This window comes from Danio rerio, chromosome 4 (genome assembly GCF_049306965.1).
Source record: "Danio rerio strain Tuebingen ecotype United States chromosome 4, GRCz12tu, whole genome shotgun sequence".
In the NCBI taxonomy this organism is placed as follows: domain Eukaryota; kingdom Metazoa; phylum Chordata; class Actinopteri; order Cypriniformes; family Danionidae; genus Danio; species Danio rerio.
Genome location: NC_133179.1, coordinates 26,418,083 through 26,442,850, shown reverse-complemented (window position 1 = coordinate 26,442,850; position 24,768 = coordinate 26,418,083). Strand labels below are relative to the sequence as shown.

The 24,768-nt window shown below is 33.7% G+C and overlaps 1 protein-coding gene and 2 long non-coding RNA genes across 3 annotated transcripts in view; 2 read left to right on the top strand and 1 right to left on the bottom strand.

The window, feature by feature from the left end:
* The window catches only part of tmcc3 (transmembrane and coiled-coil domain family 3), a 40,724-nt gene that overhangs the window by 7,865 nt on the left and 8,091 nt on the right, over nucleotides 1-24,768 (top strand). The window lies entirely within an intron of this gene.
* LOC141381636 (uncharacterized) lies at nucleotides 17,569-21,820 on the bottom strand. The gene is made up of 2 exons (XR_012402121.1): nucleotides 20,842-21,820; nucleotides 17,569-19,543 (listed from the first exon to the last, which is right to left on the bottom strand). It is a non-coding gene; the product is annotated as an uncharacterized lncRNA (long non-coding RNA).
* On the top strand, nucleotides 19,489-21,857 carry LOC141381637 (uncharacterized). Its single transcript, XR_012402122.1, has 2 exons — nucleotides 19,489-20,600; nucleotides 20,810-21,857. It is a non-coding gene; the product is annotated as an uncharacterized lncRNA (long non-coding RNA).

The window sequence follows — 24,768 nt, the reverse complement described above, 5'->3', positions numbered from 1 at the left end:
GTTGTTGAAAGAATCATTTGCTCCTTTGTTTTTCCGGATTGTCCTTTTGTTTTTTTGCGTTTCAATTGTGTTTGTAAGATTCTGAAAGGATCGAATGTCAGACGCACTTCAATAATCATCGTCTAAACATAAACTCCAGCCCAACTTTAAAGTATGTGTCCTTAACTAATATATACTTTCACTGCAAATACATGTTTTTTATTGTACTTATGCTTGATTAAATACCTAATTACCTGTAAGTACTTTCTGTAATTACATTTATAAGTACGATCGTCCCTTCACCTTAACCCTCCCTTAAACCTAGCCACACCACCAAAGCTTTCACTAACCCACATATCTTACCTCAGTAGATACAGAAGTGTTCTGAAATACATTATGAATACAATAAGTACATTGTATTTATGTTTTGATGTGAATACATAGTAGTTAAAAAAGCCACTTCCACAAAGTGGAACTGAAACTTCGTATATAGTTTTGGATTATCCAAATATAGATTAACTATTAGGGTGGAATTAATTTTGTTACGCAGTGCAAATGTTCTCAATCGGTGATCTACTGGCTATTGCTAATTTTACCACAACAGAATTTTGAAAATCTTCCTCTTTTTCCTCTCATTTTCTACATTCTTCTCCATCTTATTCACAGCTTTCAAATTGCAAATGGAAAAGTTTTGCACATATGGAGGACCAGTGAACTCTTCATTCACCCTAAGCATGTGTTGTCGTATGTGCACAGTCTGCGAACACAAAACCACAGACACAGATGGTGTGCACGACCTTCATGATGTCAAAAATTGCATTACACAGGCCACTGCCAAACATGGCTTGCCATTTTAGCAGATCTTACAGTAAGCAGACATTCTAGAAAGTAACTTGTAGACCATTAAGAATTTTTGAATATAAGATGCTACTTACCAAGTCAAAGTCATTGGAAAGGTATCTGCTGCATTTATGATTAGTTCAAAGTGTTTTGGAAAGAGTATTCTCGTATAAAACTCAATTTTCACAGCTAAAGCTTGTACATTACATTTAGCTCTTGGACAAATAGAAAAGAACTGCAATGTCATTTTCTATTTCTATGTCTTGCTTGCTCGCTCAAGTCTATAAAAACTGATCATCCTATTTTCAACTTAATAGAAAAAGGGGACTCTAGAGAAGGAAGACATTGATGTTATTTTTTTGTTGGATACCTAACCATGTGGGATTCATTTTCGAAATGAACGGGCAGATAAAGCAGCTAAAGAAGCCTTTGAAGCTGCTTTGAATCTCTACGCTAATGAGAAATGGCGAAGGGAATGGAATGAATGTACAAGAGCAATTCCATCCAAATGTCAACTTTGCCATAAAAAAATAATTTTTCACAAAAATAGCAAATCTGTTTCTACATTTTTTTGTCGAAGCAAGTATTTCATACTCAAAAATGTCTCTGTCAATGTTTTTAAATACTTATATTTGATTTCCCAAAGTCACGCAAGTGGCTATTTAACTTTTGTCACATCCATAACAAAACTTTTCCCTCAGGAATGCAAAAGTATAAAATAAAGTAATTAATTTTTGTTCTATAGTGAGAAAATTCTTATCCTTTTGATTAGCATTATTTCTTTTTGTGTGCAGTTTAATTCACAGAATTTCCACAAAGTATTTTGTATACTGTTAACTCGCAAACTTTTTTGTTTTGTTTATTTTCCTCATTTAAAATATAAAATGTTGACAGATTAATATTTTTTGATCCCATAACTCTGTGGTTAGTTGTTTTGGAAAATATGAATAGATGTTTTCATATGATGGTAACATATACTTTCTCTGGAAATTTATGTTGAGATTTTATTGCTGATGTCACATCCATAACGCTGGAATTGCTCACAAACAACAAATTGTATGAAGTCTATTGGTAAATGACAGAAATAACTACCATTTTCAAAATAACCAGGTTGTAGTTACAAAAATTAGACAATCTTTCTCCTATATTTCGAAAAGAACCACTTTTTTTAAACTTTTATAAGAATATTTGAACTCAAAAATATATTTTTTAATAGAATGCATATTTTTAAACGATATTGTTTTTAAGGGAAATGTAAAAGAGTTGTCTCCTGGATCAACTTATCACACAACATGTGGTCCTCAATAAATGTTGGTGAAGCAATATAGATTGCCCGTTCATAAAAAAACGAAGTCTAACCACATTTTAGCTGACTGCGCTGCCTTTCTATCTATATTTGAGGTGTCAGTGTCAGTACGGTTAAAAAACTATTGTAGTAGTAATATTTTCATGTGCCTGATGACTAAAAATAGATCTGTTTGTAGTTCTTTTTATCTTGGAAATTATTGTTTACATATATTATTGTTTGTTTAGGATGTCCATTTTCAAACTCTGATTCCAATGCCTAATTATTAAATTGTTAAAATTTTTAATAATGAAATATGTGTTTTTTAAGAGTGTGAGTACATTATGATGCTATTAGTTTGAATGGTCTTAAAATGACAATAACATAGTTCATCGCAATAAATGTTGTTGCTTTATATTGTACCATAAAAAATAGATATTGTGACAGGCCTACTCCTGGAATAATTTTAGAATATTTATCATTGGCCAAGTTGAAAGATCTAATATGACCTTTTATTAGTATTGTTGTTGTCTGAATGTTTTATTTTTGTATGATGCTATTTATTAATAATCTGTTATTTTTGTTAATTGTGTGCTGAATATTTAATACCAATGTTGCCATGAACATGACCAATGTTGGTGTAATGCCAATAAATAATAAAATGAAATAAATTAAAGTAAAACAAATAATAAAAATAAATATAAATGAGTAATTAAATAAATAAAACTAATTTAATGAAAATAAACACAATACAGTAAATAAATAAAATAAGTACAATTAAGTAAATAAGTAAAATAAATACAGTTAGGTAAATAAATTAATAAATACAGTTAAGTAAATAAATTAATAAATACAGTTAAATGAATAAATAAAATAAATACAGTTAAGTAAATAAATAAAATAAATACAGTTATGTAAATAAATAAAATAAATACACTTAAGTAAGTAAATAAAATAAACACAGTTAAGTGAATAAATAAAGCAAATACAGTTAAGTAAATAAATAAAATAAATACAGTTATGTAAATAAATAAAATAAATACACTTAAGTAAGTAAATAAAATAAATACACTTAAGTGAATAAATAAAGCAAATACAGTTAAGTAAATAAAATAAATACAGTTAAGTGAATAAATAAAATAAATACAGTTAAGTAAATAAATAAATACAAATTAAATAGTATTAAATCAATCAGTCTATAAAATTAAATACAATTAATTAAACACTTGAATAAAATTTAATACAATTAAAAAATTTTTATTAATTACTCGGGCCACTTTAAAAACAAAATATTACTTTAGAAGATTTAGCAGATATTAAGCAGTCTAAAAATGGCTTGAAATTACTTAATGAAGACCATCAAAAAATAGCCACCACTACTCTCTCAAACAAACACTCCAGCATGCAGTTGTTGTTTTGAGGACACTCTGCTGGTTGCAGGTCTTCTGAATTCCTGTAGTTTCCAGGGTAACCCGAAAAATCCCCCCTCAACCCGCTCATGTCTGGATTTTAGACTGATGCATCGCCAAAAAAAAACTAGAGCATTCCCATCAGCGCCACTGTCCACGTCAAAGCTTGCAGTGTTGACACACTCTCTCACTCTCCGTCCGAGTTATTAGTGTTTCTGTCCCCGTAGTGACACTTTGTCCTGTGTGGCCATAATTTACTATTGCACTATTGTCCATGTGTGTGTGTGTTTGTGTGTGTGTCACAAATAAGATTGTGGAACTGGCTGTTCCCCAGAAAGCTCTCTGCGAAGAAGATTCAGGATTTGTGGACGAGGGTGGATCTGGTATTTTATATCTTCCTACTCTATTGAAAGCGATGTTTGATGTATTTACTGGTGGAAAACAAATCAGTAGGAGTGTTCTGGGGTGAAATTGAAGTCTCAAGGACCACGACTGTGACGTTGGTGATTAATTGCAAAAGCAATTTTGATGCATCACTGAGGATGCGATAGCTAACAAAAAGTGGGCTTTGCAGAAATGCATCTATAATGGAAGTGTAGAGGGCAAACACTGCACCGGAATGCTGAAAAGATGTGTTGTGTGAACTGAGTTGTGTGCATGTAGATGTGTTATAAAAGTTTTTGTCTTTTATGTGAACATTTGACACTTATTAAAGACATTTCACACATGGATGTAAATTAAATAATGGAAAATAAGGTTTACATCTATACTAATTGCTCATTTTGATTGTAATTTCTATGGGTATGGAAGTAAACATTCCAATCTTTGTTCATACTTCTGAGTGTCAATAAAGTGTAGATGTCATGTTTTTAGCTTCAGTCTTTAGTCTTTTCAACAAAATAGTACCTTTTCTGGAATATAGAAAAATGAATCGGAATCTAATTATCACAGAAGAACTGCGATAACTGTTTTTAGGTCAGACAATACCATTGAAAAAGTAGAGTAATGGTGTGTTTACCCTTATCTTGGTTCCAACAAAGATAATGATACATTTTAGTGATGCACCGGTCTTCAGATTCCAAATTTCTTTACAAGCCAATTGACCAATTTTTTTTGCTTTATCACAGGCTGAACTATCTGTGTTGATTTCAAACTGGAGGCAACAACTACACTTTAATCATGATCAACACAAAGATCCAACAGACATTTTCTTGGGCAGTTAGTTAGAGATTCAAAATAGATAGTATTCTTTCAAAATTGTTATATGCTGTAGAAGACTGTTGCGAGAGCATCTGAACTAAAAAACCCAAAACATTTGTTTTGGGATTTGTGCATTTAGGGCAAAAATCTGTCGTTCGATGCATCTCTTATACAAATAGTCCTGGCCATACATTGTCAATAAGGGAGCTTTCAGACCTGCCTTATTTAGTTCGGTTGAATCGCACTAGAGTTTGTTTTCCCTCTTGGTGCGGTTCGTTTGGGCAGGTGTAAATGCAGCAATCGTACTCAAGTGTGCACCAAAAGCGGACCAAAAAAGCATACTGAGACCTGCTTGAAGAGGTGGTCTCGGTACGCTTTCAAGATGACCATGTCGCAGTTTAGCTAAATTAATTTACGCCTCCTCCTGAAATGATGTGCGATGCATTATAATATCGTTTTCCAGCCACGACCGCGCTTTATTCTCTGAATGTTTAGTTTGTCTAAAGCCTGGTTTATACTTCTGCGTCAAGTGACCGGCTTAACCCACGGCGCATGCAACGCGCGTAGCTGTGCATTTATACTTCTGCGCGCTGTCTCTGTTGGTCTGCATTAACACCTCCAAAATTCTAGTTGGCAATGAGGTGTAAATGTTCCTCTATGGCGAGTTTTTCCCCTGCTGTTTTGCTTTTCCTGAACATTTCCGGGATGTACAAGTGGCTCAAACTCGCTCATTTTGAGGCAGGAACCGGCGGACGTGCAACAACTTTAACTATGAGGTAAACACAAAACAAAACTTTCCATGCGGAACTCTTTCACGGGACTCCACACTTGTAAACAATCGCTCCATCAGGCTCGCACCATTCACGTGGCTCTCGGTCCCGCCCAGACTCGTCAGCGCTACCAAGCCAACCAATCACAGAGCTTGCGCTACGCGTCGTTGCGACGTGTAGTTACATTTTTTGAGAAGGCCGACGGCCACGACGAAGGGCTATGCGTCAGCGCCGTAGCATATGCTGGCGTTTGATGCAGAAGTATAGATCAGCCTTAAAGCAGGGATACAGTCAGCCAGCGCAGTCATCCCTCCATAGTAAAAAGTGACATTTTGTGTCTGCCGGTTTGTTTACTTGCGGGAGTTCATTGGTATTTTTCCACATGTGAATTCTGACCAATCGATAAGCAGTTCAGGAACTATGTTCCACAATATCTGGCCAATGAGTGATGTGGATTTTGTCAGAACTCTGCATTTTGGTTCTTTTCAACTAGTTCGGACCAAAGCCAGCAGTGTGGTTTGAAAACGACCCAAAGACGGCAAAAATACAACTATGTATCATTTATTGCATTATCATTATATTTTTTGGTCCGGACCAAATAAAACGAACTACAGATGTGAAAGCACCTTAAGACTTTTTTTTTTTTGTATTTTCTGACAACTTGCCGAAAATTCTAAATAATGTTGTCTTCTTTGGTGTATGTTGTATTTACAATTCAGTCTAATCACTTCAGAAGTGGAATGAAACCCATATTTACAATATTCTCAATCCAACTGTTGATGCTCAGCAGGGTTCAGATTTATGGCAGCATTTTTACGTCTTTAAAGGGGACCTATTATTCAAATATACAAGTGGTTTAAACTTTTTAAACAGTTTTATGGCAACAGTGTGTGAATATAGTCAGCCTCTCATGGTAAAAAATATTAATTATATATTTTTTATAATAACACTTCATAAAAATGGTTCACAGAAACCCTTTCATTGACTTTCTCCAGCCCATTAGTGTTGAGCTCTTGTTCAACTTTTAGAAAACACTATAGCTGAACATATGTTTTAAAGCATTATGGAAACTCTGACTAAGTGTGATTCACATTAAAACCTTGAAATTTTGAAAGTGATACTTTTGTTTTCCCAGAACAGAAGTCAGTAATGTCTCTTTTAAGACATCTTATGACTTGTGCTGTAAACAGACTTGATAAGGCAATGCAAGAGACATCAAGCAAGTGAAACATATAAAACATAGTTTTTATAGTTAAATTTGATTAGGTTTGATGCTAAAAAATAAACTTTGAATCCCACTAAAACAATTTTTTTATTTATTGTATCAATTAAAAAATGGGTTTGTTGTGGAATGAAGGGAAATAATATAGTTAATAAAATGTTTGTAAACATTTAATTTTATTAGTGGCTGCTGCTGATAGCTATACTTTAAATATTTTTTGAAAGAAATTCTCAAATTTGACATCAATGCATTATGTCTTTATTTTTTCTCACTATGCAGTTTTCTGCGACTTATTTTATGTAAAATATGGTGCTTAATTATTTGAAGCCTTCTATTTCAAATTACTTTTCATAGTATTTTAAGTCTGATTTTCCATTTCTGATTTGCTCTTTAGTATTTGTATTCTCAGTATTTAATATTAAACCACACTGAGCTAAACTGAACTGAACTTAAACTCTGAAAACTGAACTGACTCTGTTTCAGTTTACTATAATCTTTTATGGGACGCTGCCTTGACACAGTCTACATTGTAAAAGCGCTGTAGAAATAAAGGTGAATTGAATTTCTTTTATTGTGGACATTTTATTTGCTGATCCGAAAATACCTAATAGTTTTGTTGTTTATATTCTCAGCCTTAGTGTATTGATTAGTATACAGAATACAGTACAAGGCTGTTTTTCTTTTCTCAAAATGAAACCATGTCATTTTAGCATTAATTCTAGCAAATAAAAAGCTTTATAGGCACCCTATAACTCAATTCCTGGATGGCCGCAGCCCTGCAGAGTTTAGTTCCAGCCCTGCTTCAACACACCTACAAGCCCGAAGCACTTAATTAGTTTGATCAGGTGTGTTTAATTTTGGTTGGAGCTAAACTGTACAGAGCTTCAGCCCTCCATGAACTTAGTTTGACACCTGTAACTGAAGATATTTGAGGTACAGGAGACTGATTTGTTGTCCCAGCATATCTAATATAAGCATAAAGTTGCTTATATGGCAATATATGTGTAAAATTTATATTTATTATGTATTTCAATGTGGTGTTGAGTTTTAGTTTTGAAGCTTACACAATCATCGGCATGTCTTTGCCCTCTGGCCCTTTAGTTTCTGTGTTGTTTGTTACTCACATGAGTAGAGCAAGTTTCAGCAGGACCCGCATATGCTGGTCACACCCGAATGTTTATGTGTCTTCCTGCAGATATGTGTGTGTGTTAGAAGTATCAGCAGTGTGATAACGGATGGCTCATGGTACGCTTGTGTTTACAGAGAGTTTAAGGCCCAATTATGAGTCTGTTGTATTTGATGTTAATTTAGAGTGCCTTTTGTTTTTTTAAGACTGTAGTTGTACAGTTTAGGGCAGACGACTTCCTGTTCATTTATTTGAGAACATTTCTCTGCTGTTTGGAGAGCTCTTGTGGGGTTTAGTGTCTAATCTTAATCAGATGAACTGACCTCATTAACCAGTCTGATTTGCTTACAGTTTTGCAGGCAGCAGGGCTTCATAGTGATTCATATATTTTTTGTACAAAGTTTTCCAAACATAACCTCCTTACCTTTATTATATTTAGTCAGATATTTATTATAAAACAGTCAGTTCTTTTGCATAAATAACTTTTTTAATACATAAGTGCTGTAGCAATATTACATTAGTGTTATTGAGTATTTATTATAGTTTTGTATTAGCTTTTGTTTTCCAATTTTCTGTTTTTATTTTAACAGAAATAGCACCCCCCCCCCTACCTTACCCCTCCTTATTTTTTTGGACAAATACAAATGTCTTTATTTGTACAGAGATTGGTATATTTTTTCGCTTCATAAGCCCACCCCAACAAACCCTTAATTGGTACCTTTACATAGGTGCTGGTGCTGAAATTATCATTATAGCAGCGTCAGCCAATGAAATTAAATCACAACAAGATATAAATAAACAATACATAAACAACATATGAACTCCGTTATATATATATGCCCACCACAATAAAAAGTTTTTCCTCCATTTTACATTTGTCCTCCATTTACTGCTATTAAACTGCATAAATGCAATTAGCTACTGTTTGACCTGGGGTATTTGCATAAAGCGATCTGATTGGTTGAAGCTTTCATTGGCACTTGAAAAGTAGTGAAATTCCTAGCTACTGCAGTGAGCGAATATCACTGATACATTGTGGATGAATACACTATTTAGTTTGGCAATGTTTGAAGTCACCCGTTTAAAGTAAATAGGAAACCTTGACGCTGATGCACACTTTGAATTGGGTGTTAATACACTGCCAATACATTCATTTATTCATTTTCCTTCAGCTTAGTCCCTTAGGTCACCACAGCGAATGAACCGACAACTTTTTTGCAATGTTTTACACAGTGGATTCCCTTCCAGTCGCAACCCAGTACTAGGAAACATGCGTACACACTCTCACTTTCACACAAAGTCATACACTACGCTGAACATATAGTGAACTTATACTTCATGTCTTTGGGCTATGGGGGAAACTGAAGCACCTGGAAGAAACCTGTGAGAACACGCAACAATACTCAGAAATGCTAACTGGTCAAGCTGGGACTTCTTGAAGTGAGGCGACAATGCAAACCACAGATCCGGTGTGCTGCCACTGCCACTACAGTAGCAAAACAAAAAAATTATTGACCTAATTTTAAACCGTGTTTGTTTTTGTTTTTTTCATAAACATGTTTTTATAATTTGAATTAATATACTTAGTTTAAAATTTATTTCAAGAATGATAAAACAAACTATATATATATATATATAATATAATATATTATAATTTATAAATAATAAATTTTTATATAAATTTATATAATTTATAAATAATATATACATGCAAATATATAAATATATATATTTTTCAAATCTGTTGTTAATAAGAATATATATATTTGTAATTGATGATTTTAGATTTAGTGAACTATAATAAATCTTCATTTGTGATTTGATCTCCAATTTCAGTATTCCACAAAACTATTATGACAAGCTGAAAATCATATTACCTTCTCAAGCTCTCGTGAAAAATATCATTGCTGTAGTTTATGTGCAATTTATGGTATTTTAAAAAACAATCAATTGTTGGTAAATAGTTTAACCTTTATTTTTTAGTTGAATTTTATTTAAGTCACGTCTTATTTTTTTTAGGTGCTGTGGTCAGCCAAAAGAAATCATTTCAGAATCTGAACTAAACATTTAACTGAAACTAAGCCACACAAATGGCTTTTTTATTGCCATCATTGTTGTTTTACCTTAGAACGTTGAGTACATTAACCCATAAAAGCCCACATTTACATGATAACAGCAACTATTTGGTGCTCAGGCATTTGACACACCCAGTTTCAATGATGTAATGTAAAGGAAGTGGGAAAGATACCGTGATTTCCAAACACCTGAAAATACAGTCTTTCAGCTCTGTACATAAATATCCTATATGTCATGAAGAAATGCTGTGTTTGGGCTTTGAGGCAAGGTGGTGATGTTTATGAAACGCAATTCTTGCATAAAGTGCCTTTAAATATTATGTGCATGTCAGAAATATTAGTGATTGGATACACTCATCCGTATAAACTTGACATTAAAACTAAAGTAGAAATCAAATTATAATGATTATTTACATTTTTTATTTACATTTACTAGTCTAATAATGAATCTTAATTCACGTACTTGTACTACATTCTACAAAGTATACACTTTTGAGTGTCTAACAAAAGGTCTGGGACAAACTACTTCCTCAACAGACAGTTTTGTTGCTTAGTTACGTGTCCTCATCTTGTGACATCATCCACATTTCTTTCATATTTACTTACCTACCAAACTGGAGATGCAGCAGCAGGTTAATCTGCAATTCGAGTCTTTCTTACTAAGAACTCTTCTCAGGTATTTAAGTTACTGGCCAAACACATCTTTATAAAAATTTGCTTTGTTTTTGCAGATGAAATATAATCAGGAAAACATGATTTACATATTTTACAGTAGGTTAGATATTAATTAACAATCATTAATGAACATCTTAACCAAAGCTTCTCCACTTAAGTCGGTCTTATTTGAATTCACATGTATTGTGGCCAATTTTAGCTATGTATGGAGTATAGATGGCCCTGCGCTTTACAGTTCTACTAGAAATAGTAGACCAATTCAGTGGTCTAAGATTTGAAATATACTAATTGTAGTTTTGAATACTATTTAGGATGGATAGTATGCAAATTGGAACACAGCAAAAGTTAGTTTAGCAGTTTTTAGTTATTTTTTTAATTATTATAGATTACTTCAGCATTTTTAAAAGTTTTCAACTACAATTTTTAAATAAAACAGTTAAACTAAACAGTTTAGTTTTAGTTAATTTAATTGATGGTTTTGTCAGTTTTTACTTTAGTTTTGATTTCGTAAACAGATTTATGTTTAGTTTTTATATATGTAATTTCAGTTTTAGTAATTCCTGTTTAACAATAGTTGACCGAAAACGCCTAAAATCAACCAAAGCAAAGTGTTGTATTTGCATAGCTTACGTAAACTGTAGTGCAAACCTTGTAGTTATAAAGATAAAATAATTTGAACAGACTGAACCCATAACTACAATTTAAATAACTTCCTCACATTAAAGACCATGTACAAATTTTAATGCCTAGATTTGTTTGTTGTTTTGCCAAATAAAAAAAAAGTTAAAGCACAAGTTAAAAGTTTTAGAAGGACGTTTTGTATCGTGTGACTATGTGTTTCAATTATGTGTTTGGCTGTAAAGTGCATCTACAGGTACTTCTGTAAACTGTGTTTGAAAACAATTACTGTTTACACTTCATTTTGATGGTCCTATTGCACATTTTGTTAACTAAAAGTTGCATTGCAACTACATGCCAATTATTTCTCATTTGAGTATTAGTACACTGTCTGCTTAATATCTGCTGATACTGCTCCTTCAGCACATTTAAATTGCTATAAGAAACTTTGTAAGTACATATAAACTTACACTAAAGCTAACCCTAGTCTACTTATAATCTAATAAGAATTAGTTGGCATGTCGATGCAATGTAACTTAAATTCACAAAATGTGATAAAGAGACTATTAAATTATTGTAATACCCAATTATTATTATTGCTAATTATAATATCAGTGACAGTTTTTAGTTTCAGTTAGTTTGTTTTTCTTTTTTTTTAATTTCAACTAACAATTTTTTTTATTTCCCAATAGGTTTAGTTTTAGGGTTAGGGTTAGGTTTTCATTGACTAAAATAACCTTGAGTCCTTGGAACAGATTGTTTGGAAAGTGTCTGGTGCACATGGAAAGGAGAAGAGTGTTCTACTACTGGTGCATCTTAAGGTCAGGTCGAGATGAGTGATGTATTCCAAAATGACCGAAAATACTGTAACTGCATGACTCCATCATGTTTCTTCCTGTTACACTCGAGTGAACTTCTAGAAAGCTTTTTTTTTTTTTTTTAAGGCTTCCTCATTACAGCATAACCGTTTCCTGCAGCACATTCCTGAGTTGAAGAAGAAAAACCCTGGAGAAAGCAAGACATGTCAGCCACGCAGACATTTTTAACTGGGAATTTTTAAAACATTTGATACTTCATCACCTTGGAATTATAAGGTTCTATCTGCGTTCTGAGTGAATTAGAGATATTGAGCTTCAAAGTTTTTGCATTCCATAGCAAACAGTATATGTGTAACATTTACTTTTTAAATAAAAAGTTTTAAAATGTAAACAACTTATAAAAAACATACCATAATGTCAATAAGACGTCAATAAATAAGAATATGTCAATAACTCAGTTTTGACAAAAATGTCAGCTAAAACCTTATAATTCTAAGGTGACGACTTGCCCAGAACTCTGAGGTTTTTCTTTGCTGTTCTTTGCTTGGAGCAGTTTGTTTTTGAGGTTTTGCTATTGGCTTTATTACATTACTTCTAAAGCAGGGCTCTTTTGACTGGATTAGAGCTTAGCAAACACACAGACGCTAACACACAGCTGCAGCCTGTCCACTGTGTGCATGTGTGTATGTGTGTGACTTTAAGAAGTTAAAGAGAGATTCAGCTTTCTCCTCAGGAGATTTGAAAAAGAAGTGAGCTAGTGAATGCATTTTCAGGCCTTTGTTTGTGGGAATTATAATATGACCTTAACTCCTAGTTGCTACCTCAATACAATCCAGTGTATTTGGTGTGAAATGTCATATTTCACTTGTAAATAAAAGCAAAAAAACAACTAATAATAATAATAGTGATTATTATTGAAACAATAATGATTAAAATGCATGTTTTTCTGTTTGATTGGATGTAAAATAAGCACAGTCTCTATCCTAATATACCATCACTCTGAAAAAACGTCTGTAAAGAACCTTCCAGTGGACAATTCAAAGTGTGGAAAACATTTTAATTATCTAAAGATATATAAAAACCTTTTTATTTTACTTTATTAGCATCTGCTGGTGCTAATAATGAGCTCTCCATTTTAACAGTGTACTGCTGAAATATGTCTGAATTCAACAGTAATCATAAACTGAATGACCTTCTTCTTCTAGTGCATTCAGTAGATACTTTGCTATCCCTTGCGGCAATAGAAAAGGAGTTGTAAAGTGGCATATCTAATGCTTTGAGTCACATGACAATGACAACATGACAAATGCAGTTTGTTCAGATTGCAGTCATGCTACACAGATTCAAGACAAACATCATTGAATAGTCATCTTTATCTTCTACATCATCTCTTTGAATAGTCCTGAAGTCATTACTTAATCGGAGGTGGAGCCAAACACTGAGGTAGGCATGAGCCGGTTTAGGTTTCTGATGGTATGATAACCTTCGAGAAAAAACACCATGGTTTTACAGTATCAAAATATTGTGGTAACTTCTCTCAAACAAGTTATTTTAAAACGTCTGGGTAAAACAAAAAAACGTTTTCCCCCACTGAACACAGTATATTTTATTTTAACTACTTCAGGCTAAATAGTTAAAATAAATCATTGACCTCTGCTTTCTTCATTAGTTTCAACACAACACAATTTCTTTACAACACATACAAAATACATTATATATATATATATATATATATATATATATATATATATATATATATATATATATATATATATATATATATATATATAAAAATACCCTTACATATACCTTAGGAACGGTATAACAGAAAATTTGAGCCCTTTTTAAAACCTTGACTTAACCAAACTACGGTAAACCTTGAAACTGGTTATCGTCCCGTGCCTAACACTGACCGGATGTCTTTCAAACTTTTTTTTTTGTTCATTTCAACAAATCGGTTGCTAAATCCTGAAAACATTTTAGTAAACGATTATCTGATTTACTGACGGGATGTCTTTGTCAACAATAAGTGTATATAGCTAATTTTCAGCGTACAGGAGAATATGCCCTGTTAAACTGGATATATATATATATATATATATATATATATATATATATATATATATATATATATATATATAGGCGACGCAGTAGGGCAGTAGGTAGTTCTGTCGCCTCACAGCAAGAAGGTTGCTGGTTCGAGCCTTTCCTCCTGGTGCTCCAGTTTCCCCCACAGTCCAAAGAAATGCGGTACAGGTGAATTGGGTAAGCTAAATTGTCTGTAATGTATTAGTGTGTGGATGTTTACCAGCGATGGGTTGCGGCTGGAAGGGTATCCGCTGTGTAAAAACATGCTGGATAAGTTGGTGGTTCATTCCGCTGTGGTGACCCCAGATTAATAAAGGGACTAAGTCAAAAAGAAAATGAATGAATGAATGACAGACAGACAGACCGACCGACCGACCGACCGACCGACCGACCGACCGACCGACCGACCGACCGACCGACCGACCGACCGACCGACCGACCGACCGACCGACCGACCGACCGACAGATAGACAGATAGATCGATCGATCGATCGATCGATCCGTAACAATTATTGTATAAAAGCAGCTTTCCAAGAGGTGCACATTATTATTATAAACAAGTTAAGGTGTTATATTAAAGGGTGGACATTAAAGCTGTTACACCTGCAGTTAGGCCTGTAACGCTAAAGAACTTTTGTTGTGCTACAACATTTTGTCACAGAAATTGTGGCGATAAGTGATATTATTGTCATTTTTATTTATTTTAAACTTCAGTGTCTTATGCGTTCAAGATTTTAAAATTTAATGTAGAAATAAAATAGCTCATCATCACTCAATACATTGTATTTTCATTATTATGCAGCATTGTTTTGTTTAGTATGTACACTGAAAAAAAAGACAATGGGTTTAATTTAAGCAAACAAATGAAATCGAGTATTGTTCAGCTTAAATTGTTTGTTTAAATTCAGCCCAAATAAATTGTTTACAACCGCTTACCTTAAAAAACTTTAGTAAATCATTTTTTTAATAATTTTTTTTAAGTGTAGGATCCTGTAAAAACAATTTAAAACCCTGCAGCATAAAGCCCTGTACAGTATATTATGTTAAAACCCATGGCCTGTGTGAGCAGTTCAGCCAGTTCAATCTTATCGTTTATCTTAGGGGATTGCCAAAAGAAAAACCTGTTTCACTACAGCAGCTTGACAACCCAAGCCTGTGAACATTTGATTTCAGATTAAGACTTTTAGTAAACACTGGCTTTCCAGTGAGGGCTGAAAACTGAGCTCTGTTTGTCCTGTGTATGTGTGTGCAAGAAATGAAAAGTGTGTTGGCAGTTATATGGAAATATATTGTGTCAGAAACCACCATTTCACCGCTTTTTGTTGTTTTTTCTTTTTTTATTTTGGGACTGTCTTCTTTCATTTCCCCATTCTCTTTATCTAGCACTCAAACACTGTTGAACGCGAAAGATAATTTGTGCTTTTTTTATGGTCTGATTGTTTGAGTGTGTGGGGTGTAGAAATTTCCATTAGCGGTTTCATTTCAGTTTCATCACGATTTCGAGCAGTTATGTTTCTGTAGAGCTCAGCATTATGTAAAGCATGTGAGCAGTCCGCACGCACACATTAGAAGCGTTTTTATAAGTCTTCTGTTTGCAGAACTGTTCTCTACTTGAAGTCTGAGAGCTCTTCACATGATGGGCCTGCATGCTGCGAGGTCACTTCCACTGGCCACATGCTAACGCTAATCTTTTTATCTTAACCCTCTCTCTCTCTTGTAATAATCCAGAGTCAAGCATTAGTTGTACAGAAAGAAACAAAACATGATGTTCCTTTAAAATGTGATCTTACTGATTTGTTTTGTGAGACCAGATGGAGATGCTGTTATGTGTTTTATTTGATTATGTTGTAATATTGGGTGAATTCTAAAATTAAGTCACGTTTCACTGCTAAAAAAGATATAATTTTATTAGTGGGATGAAATATGTCAATGCTTCACACACATAGACTTTACTTAGGTGGGCAGCCCAGGTATATTAACGGTCGCCCAAGTATATTTAGTGACCCGTTTTTTTACTATTATTAACATCCGTTTACACTTTTTGTATCCGCTCAATATAACCAAACACCCGCCATCGATAATGTAGTGGAAAATCTTCTCTCGTTTACCAGTTTCGTTTTGTGCCCGTGAGACCTGTCAACAATCAATTTTCTATTTCATAAAATGTCCGGGATTCAATTTTTACTTTCACTTTCTAAATCTCGAATGCGTTTTTGCATTACTCTTTTATTAAAGTATACTTTCTGGCTGGTTTCACAGCTGACAGCGCGCACAGTTGCAAGGCCGACAGAAAAAGTAAATAATAGGGTTCTTAATCTAAACGACTTACAAAAACTTTACTATATTTGGAGAGGACGAAATGACATATAAATTGGCTGCAAAACAAATGTACACCATTAGTAATGCTTAATCAATGCATATGCCTTATTTAAAAAAAATCTCATTTTAATCTTGCAATTATGATAAATTTTTTCAATAATGAATTTTTTGAGATATCCACTTTTCTGTCATTTATTTCTCATTTGCTGATTATTTTATTAATTTGGTGATGTTAATATATTACATAGGCTATTTTATATACATATTTAAAATGTTTTGGCATTCAAGTTTGCTTTGAACTTAAAAGAGAGAGAGAAGCAGATTTTACCTGTCAGTGAAGCACATAGTTTCAATCTAGATACTACTGCAAGTATATTTTTCAAACCTGTTGAAAGCACTGTATGTGTTATTATTATTATTATTATTATTATTATTATTATTATTATTATTATTAATGTTGTTACTATTATTATTAATGTTGTTATTATTAAGAGGATCCTTCATCAATAATGTAATTTTTGGAAATTTAGGGCAGTTTGGCAACGCAGGTGCAGTAGGTAGTGCTGTCGCCTCACAGCAAGAAAGTCGCTGATTCGAGCCTCGGCTGGGTCACTTGGTGTTTCTGTGTGGAGTTTGCATGTTCTCCCTGCGTTTGCTTTGTTTCCTCCATGTGCTCTGGTTTCAGTCCAAAAACCTGTGGTACAGGTGAATTGGGTAGGCTAAATTGTCCGTAGTGTATGAGTATGAATAAATGTGTATGGATGTTTCCCAGAGATGGGTTGTAGCTGGAAGGGCATCCGCTGCGTAAAACATGTGCTGGATAAGTTGGCGGTTCATTCCCTGTGGCGACCCTGGATGATTAAAGGGACTATCCGAAAAGAAAATGAATGAATGACGGCTTCAGATTATCACTTGAGAGCTCATTTGAAAGTTCCACAGATGTTAGCACCAACACCTGATTTGGTAGCGCTACAGATGTAAAGGGCACCAATTATGCCCCTTTTTACATCAGACCTCTCTTTGAAGTGTCAGGTCAGAATGTAATACAGATAATTTATTATTAACTATTAAAAATTTTTGGGTCAAAGCAAATACTTGCCGCTTTAAATGCAAATAAGTTTGTTTTTTGTGATTAATTATTATTAATAAACAAAACTAAGATTCACCCCTCATCTCCCCAGCCCACCCAGAAAACACTCACCCCAGCCCCCCAGCAATGCCGAAGTCCATACCATCCTTCAAATAGCATTGCAATCAGGACAAATAACTAACAGAAAATATATACATACATATAAACATAAGATACACATATCTTAAACACAAACATAAGAAAAATTGTACATACCTACATATATACACATACGTGTACATATACTGTATATACATCCATACACGCATAGTAATAGCAAATAGGTTTGTTTAAATGCATATGACTCTTCAGTATTCATGTATGGGTAATGTGGAAGTTTGTGACATCACACACTTTCGATTTACAGTGATTTAAAAAAAATGGGCATGTGTAGGCCTGCGTGATTTAGAAAATTTACATTTTTACAAAATTTACAAGATACATTTTACAGATATTTTGATTTGATTTGCGATTTTAATTTTGTAGTCAAGCTTCCGCTCAATATTCTGTATCGTAGCTTCTTACTGCTTAAATGCAACTGAAGAGATATTAACTAACTCCAACTTTTATTAAAATTTGTTTATAAATATTCAGAAATTAAATGCTAATTTTTCTCTAGAGCAAACAGTAGTAAGTTATGGCGTTAGTTATCTCCTGGTGCCTTTGTGATTTTTTTTCATATAGTGCAAACAACTACGAAATTGTACCGTGCTGTTGCTAGCTACTAGATTGAGTGTCACTGGCAATACTTTTAGTTGACTTTCTAGCAAGACACTCCTCATATAGCCACCTGTGGTGCTGTTTTAGGTACTGGTTGTTGTTCCTCATGCTGTGGCAACAATTCTGCGACAGCTCTTACAAATGATCTGTTATCTGGGATTTTAAAACCAAAATATTTCCATATTACGGACATGCTATTTTTTTATATGAATACATTTATTAATGCTTCTGAAGTGTCAAATGCCATCTTGCCACTTGTCTGCACTTTCTTGTTTGTTTGTTTTATTGTGGGCTTTCCGCATAGTTCGGTTTCGCAATTCTGATTGGGCAGAGCGAAAGTGTTTGCTTTATCAGACCTGACCTGATTTATGTATAATAGCAAAGTGCTCTTTAATAGTTTAACAAGCTTAGACTAATAAAAAAGAACATTTGACAGTTGCTAGTCTATTGTAGCATGTGCATGAGTTGGGATCCAGTTGAACAAAAAAAATGATTACAGCCTCGTCTTATAGATTTGTATATCATAACAACCACAATATTGCATTATAACCTCACTATAAATAGGAGCCTTACTTTATGCTTTCCATTACAATTGTTATGAAAAACCTAAAAACATTTGGTATTATATAATCTGCAGTAATTATATTAGGCCTACATTACTCCTTTAACGTACCTAAGACATTAATGTCCTATATTTCTGTCTGATAGTTTCTACTACAGTGAAACCATTATAACTGATTGTGTTGGTGATTGCGTTTCAGCTGTTTTCCGCACTAGTGGTGTAAAGAATAAGAACAAGATTTAAATTAGCTTTTAAGTAGTTTAATTTGTGCCTAACAGTGCTGTTTATGTGTCATATATTTATACAACCAGTCCAGTTAAACACATTTCCTCTAGCACACGCAGTGCTGTGTTTTCTTTTGAACAACATGATAAAATATTTAGTACAGTTCAAACAAGTAAACACCATTTCCTTCTGTTTTTGTTTCATTGTGCAATGTATCTTATGAGCAAAATAATGTCATTGTTTATCAGTTTGGCAAATCAGTCTTGGGGCAGCGCAACCTCTCAAAACTTTTGTCACAAAGACAGGAAAAAATATGTGATTGACAATATATGACGATTCAATCGCAGCCTGGAACGTTGTGATCTGATCACCTTCAGTCCATCCATGATGTAAGAATTTGTATGTTTTTTTTTTGTTTTTTTGTTTAGTGGCATGCTGAGAGGGAAAAGTGTGTCCTACAGATGGTTTGTCAAGCCCACTCACCTGTGTGGAACACACTCAGAATTGCACATTGTTTTACTAGAAATAACAAGTGTTGATATCCGCTGCGTAAAACTTATGCCAGAGTACACTTCCTGACAAAAGTCTTGTCGTTGGTCCCAGTTGTAAGAGCAACAAATAATAATTTGCCTTCGAATTGATCATTTGGAAAAGTGGCATTTTTCAGATGAATCATCTGTTAAACTGCATCCTATTCATCACACACACTGCAGAAGACCTACTAGAACCTGCATCGACCTAAGATTCTTAAAGAAATCAGTTTGGTGAAGGAAAAATCATGGTTTGGGGTTACATTGAGTATGGGGGCATGCAAGAGTGGATGGCAACAACAACAACCTGAGGTATCAGGACATTTGTGCTCCCCATTACATTACAAACCACAGAAGAGAGCAAATTCTTCAGCAGGATAGTGCTCATTCTCATACTTCAGCCTCTACATCAAAGTTCCTGAAAGCAAAGAAGGTCAAGGTGCTCCAGGATTGGCCAGCCCAGTCACCAGACATGAACATTATTGAGCATGTCTGGAGTAAGAAGGAAGAGGCATTAAAGATGATTCCAAAGAATCTTGATGAACTCTGGGAGTCCTGAAAGAACACTTTCTTTGCCAGTTCAGATGACTATTATTAAGTTATTTGAGTCCTTGCAAAGATGTATGTATGGATGCAGTCGTCCAAGCTCAAGGGATTCATACACAATATTAATTTTTTTCCACTGCACCATGACTTTATTTTCTAAACTGTACATCATTTCTTTTAAGTGACAAGGCTTTTGTCTAAGCAAAGTCAGACCTTACTGTCCTAATTAAATAATTAAAGTTTAAGGCATGATCATATTTTATTTTGGTAAAGTAAGTGTAATCTAGAGGCCTTTGCCTTTCATATAAGCCACTTCTGATGCCAAATGATCTACTAGAAGTTAAGTTATTATTTTTTGTTCCTAAAACTTGCATTAACTTTTGTCAGGTAGTGTAGTTGGTGGTTCATTCTTCTGTGGTGACCCCTTATAAAATCAGGCAATAAGCTAAAGCAAAATGAATGAAGTGTTAATAAGTCCTACATATTAGGGTCACACAATATACAGGGTGGGCCATTTATATGGATACACCCTAATAAAATAGGAATCTTTGGTAATATTAGCGTCCTGTTTGTGGCACATATATGTGAGGGGGCTTGCAAATAACTCATGAAAGAATAAAGTTACGTTAAAACCAAGGACACCATTGTTTTTTCTTGTGAAATTCCCAATAAGTTTATTAATGTGTATCCATATAAATGGCCCACCCTGTATATTGTTTCAGCATCAATAAGGCAATATGAGAGCCTGCAATAATTATTACGGAATATCTGAAATGTTGAGTTGGGATTAAAGCTGACCAGGCACCAAAGTTCAGAACATGTGATTTGTTAAGTAATTCGCAACGTTTAACCCTAATAGACCGAAAGAATTTCTTCTGGATGTATTTTTAGGGCCTGTGACCTAGTAAGACTGAACTGAAATCAAGTAAGAAGTGAATCGAAACCGAGAAATTCTAACATTTGCAGATTTAACAAAGATTAATTGTATTTAATGATTTATACAATGTAGACAATACAGTGTTTCTTTACATTTGATTATTGTATTTCTGTACGTCATTACTGTTAGGCTCCACAGAAAGTTATACAACAATGTTTGTTTTGTTGTTCTATTGTATTCATTTCTGCTTGCAGTTTGCTTATTATATTTTAATGTAGATTCACAATGCTACAAATGTAACAGGATGAACAATTTTTTTCCAAATAAAGTTATCAAAGTCATCCTGTAAAAAAGGTACAGAAAAACTAAATATCGCAATGTACTTTTTTCCAGTATCATGAAATTCTACCTATTATATGGATCATACTTAAAATAACTTTTCACAGATTATAAAAGTTTAATGTATTCACACTATTTGTGAACTATCAGTTAAATAATTTATGACATTTAACAATTTGATGAACATTTAATGATTTGCTTAAAATAAAGATTTTAATTAAAACGCATTTAAACAGACATTTAAACCAGGTGTTTGTGTGTGTGTCACACTGGAAGGGTAAAGTAAGGTAAGTTAGATGAGCAGACGGTCTGTTACACGTTTGATCTGACTGACCTAGTTTGCCAGAGGAGCACTTCTGCCCTGAAGACACTGATACAGTCTGCTCAAAGTCAGAAAGCAAGAGTACAGAGGTGCTTCAATGACAGAATTGCAGCTCTTTTACAAACATTAGTCATTAAACATCATTTAACAAAAAAAAAAAGAAGTTTTTAAAAATGCATAACGGGAAGAATTTTAAGTTATTTATCATAAATCGAACTGAAAAATCATATCTGTTCTTTTAATTTTTTTTTTATCATATCTTATTGAATTTTGAAGTTGTAATTATGTAATAGTTTTTTTTATCTATATTGGTCTATATTTATCTATATTGATTGCCATAAAATAGCCACAAGTTGCTGATGTGGCAGAAAAATAAACAAAGAAATCTTCTGAAAAAACCGTATTATATAGGCCAATTAGACGGGCAATGTTCAGCCATTTTGATCATTTACAGAATGATAATTTTGTGCATATGCAAATTTAGAGCAAAATATTCTGTATTCAATGAAATAGTTCACCCAAAAAATGTATTTTCTTTTACTCGTAATTTACTATTATTTGTGTGCTTTTACTACTTTCTTCTTTTAAAAAATAAAAGATCTAGATCAGTGGTTCTCAAACTTTTTTCATCAAGTACCACCTCAGAAAAAAATTGTCTCTCCAAGTACCACCAAAATGAGCAGTATTGAAATACAGTAGCGTAGTAGGCTCAGTAAAGCGGCTACAACTCTGCACAGTTAATAAAACGTGGCAGATTACCTCAGAAATATAGGCTATATGTCATATATGGCATATTATATACATAATTTTTGATAAATTTTGAAATATATGTAGCATGTACATGACATATTTCATTCCTCCGCGTACCACTAGAAGGAAGCCTGCGTACCACTAGTGGTACACGTACCACAGTTTGAGAACCACTGATCTAGATATTTTTGAAATGTCAAAAACCGGTAACCATTGACTTTTCATGTGTTTTGGTTCTCTTGATATGGATGTCAGAGGTTAGCAGTTTCCAGCATTCAATATTTTGAATGACTCACTATCTTGGAATGGTCAGTAAAAACTGGAAAGTCAGTTAAATAGAGTGTGTCAGTTAAATTACCGCTAGATGTAGATTAAGGTTTCGTTTACACTAAATACAACCTTAATTCTTAAAATGAAAGGCACAGCATTTTGGAATGGCTTGAAAAAAAAGCATGACTTAAAGCATGGTATTCGGACACAATCACAAAGTGCCTGTAAAAACAAGCTCGCAATGGTTGCCCTGCCTCTGAGCTCTTCTGATTAGTCCATTGCTATGGAACTAACAATGATGAGCTGTGCTCCTTGTGAAAGTTGAAGATCTTTACACTTGACACAATGTTTAAAAAACACAGTGTGTGCGGCACTTTTTAAAGACATGAGCGTAATGGTCACACACATTTTTACATTGAAAAACAGTAAAAAAGTAGCATTAAGTAGTTTAAAGAGAAAGAAGTGGAATGTTAGGTAATGGCCAAATCAATCCCCTAACCTGAATCTGATTGAGCATGCATTTCACTTGCTAAAGACAAATGACAAGCAGGAACTAGTTGCAGTAGAGGCCTGGCAGAGCATCACCAGGGATGAAACCCTGCGTCTAATGATGTCTATGCGTTCCAGACTTCAGGCTACACTTCACTGCAAGGGATTTGCAACCAAGTATTAAAAAGTAAAAGATTGATTTATGATTATTGTTCTGTCCCATTACTTTTGGACCCTTAACAAGTGGGAGGCACATATGCAAACTGTTGTAGTTCCTACACCATTCACCTGATTTGGATGTAAATAACTTCAAATTAAAGGTGAGAGTCTGCAGTTAAACCACGTTTTTTAAAGAACCAAAAATTAAAAAAATGTTTCGATGCCCTAATATTTATAGACCTGACTGTGTCTCATTTATGCTCTTTATACTATGTAACAGATCAAAATGCTTAAAATGTGCTATTTTGCTTTTGTTAGAAAAACCTAAAACCAAACTAAGCAGAAACTGCAGTTTTATTGCTGATTTTTATCTCCACTGAACATATCTATGCACTAAATCATATGTATGGGCCTGCCCTTAAAACTTAGTGAACCGAATTCAGGCATTTAACACATTGCAGAACTCCTTTGACGTCATCAGTACCACAGATTAAACCAAATAGCTGAGGAGAGTTATGAATGTTAAAGCATAAAACATCCTCATCTACTCACTGGCTCTATTGTATGGAATAATATGATAATTCTGGAGATGATAGTGTATCAGTTGCCTGTGCTCTGCATTTGCTTGTCTTTATCTTTTCTCCACTGCACTGCAGTCGAGTCATAAAGGCTCGTGTCCCTGATCTCTGGCGGCCGGTTCGTTCATGATGGCTCGCTGCCATGGTAACAGAGGAATTTTGATTTCATTGCAAATATCTGACATTTGGGCATCTGAATAAAGTTTTATATAAGCACACGCTGATAATTCGCCCCCTAAGAGCTGATAATGATAAGTATTCAACACTGAAAAGAGCTTTTCTAAAGCCGTACTGATGGCTCATAAGTTAGGAAATTGCAGCCTCCATCTGGCTCTTGTTAGTGCGCTTTGTATGTGTCGAGATGCTGATTAAAGCGCTTGGTAAGGCCTGACAAAAATGAACCATCTTCACATCTTGTGTAGAGAATTTAAAATCAACCTACTGTCAACAATTACTTTGTTTTAGCGTCAATTCCTTTTGACTCTTGATAATATTAGTTTATTATTTCTGCCTTGAGCTAGATATAAATTTTTGAATTAACTTGACCAATTGTATTATTTTTTTTTTTACTTCAGCAAACTGGAACATTTTTAAAAATAAAAATAAATCAATTAAGGGTATGTGATTAACATACTTATATGTAGAGTTGTGTGATACTAATGAAAAATTCCCTGTAATAATAATAATTTGACATTTAAACATTTTATAATTAACATATGTTTCAAATTAATTTAGGGAACAGATAGCATCACTACACTTTCAGGAAGTAAGGAGCCATGTTTTTAATTACTTAAAGCAAATCAGACAATATAGCAATGTAAACAAACAAAATAAGCATCCATATTAAA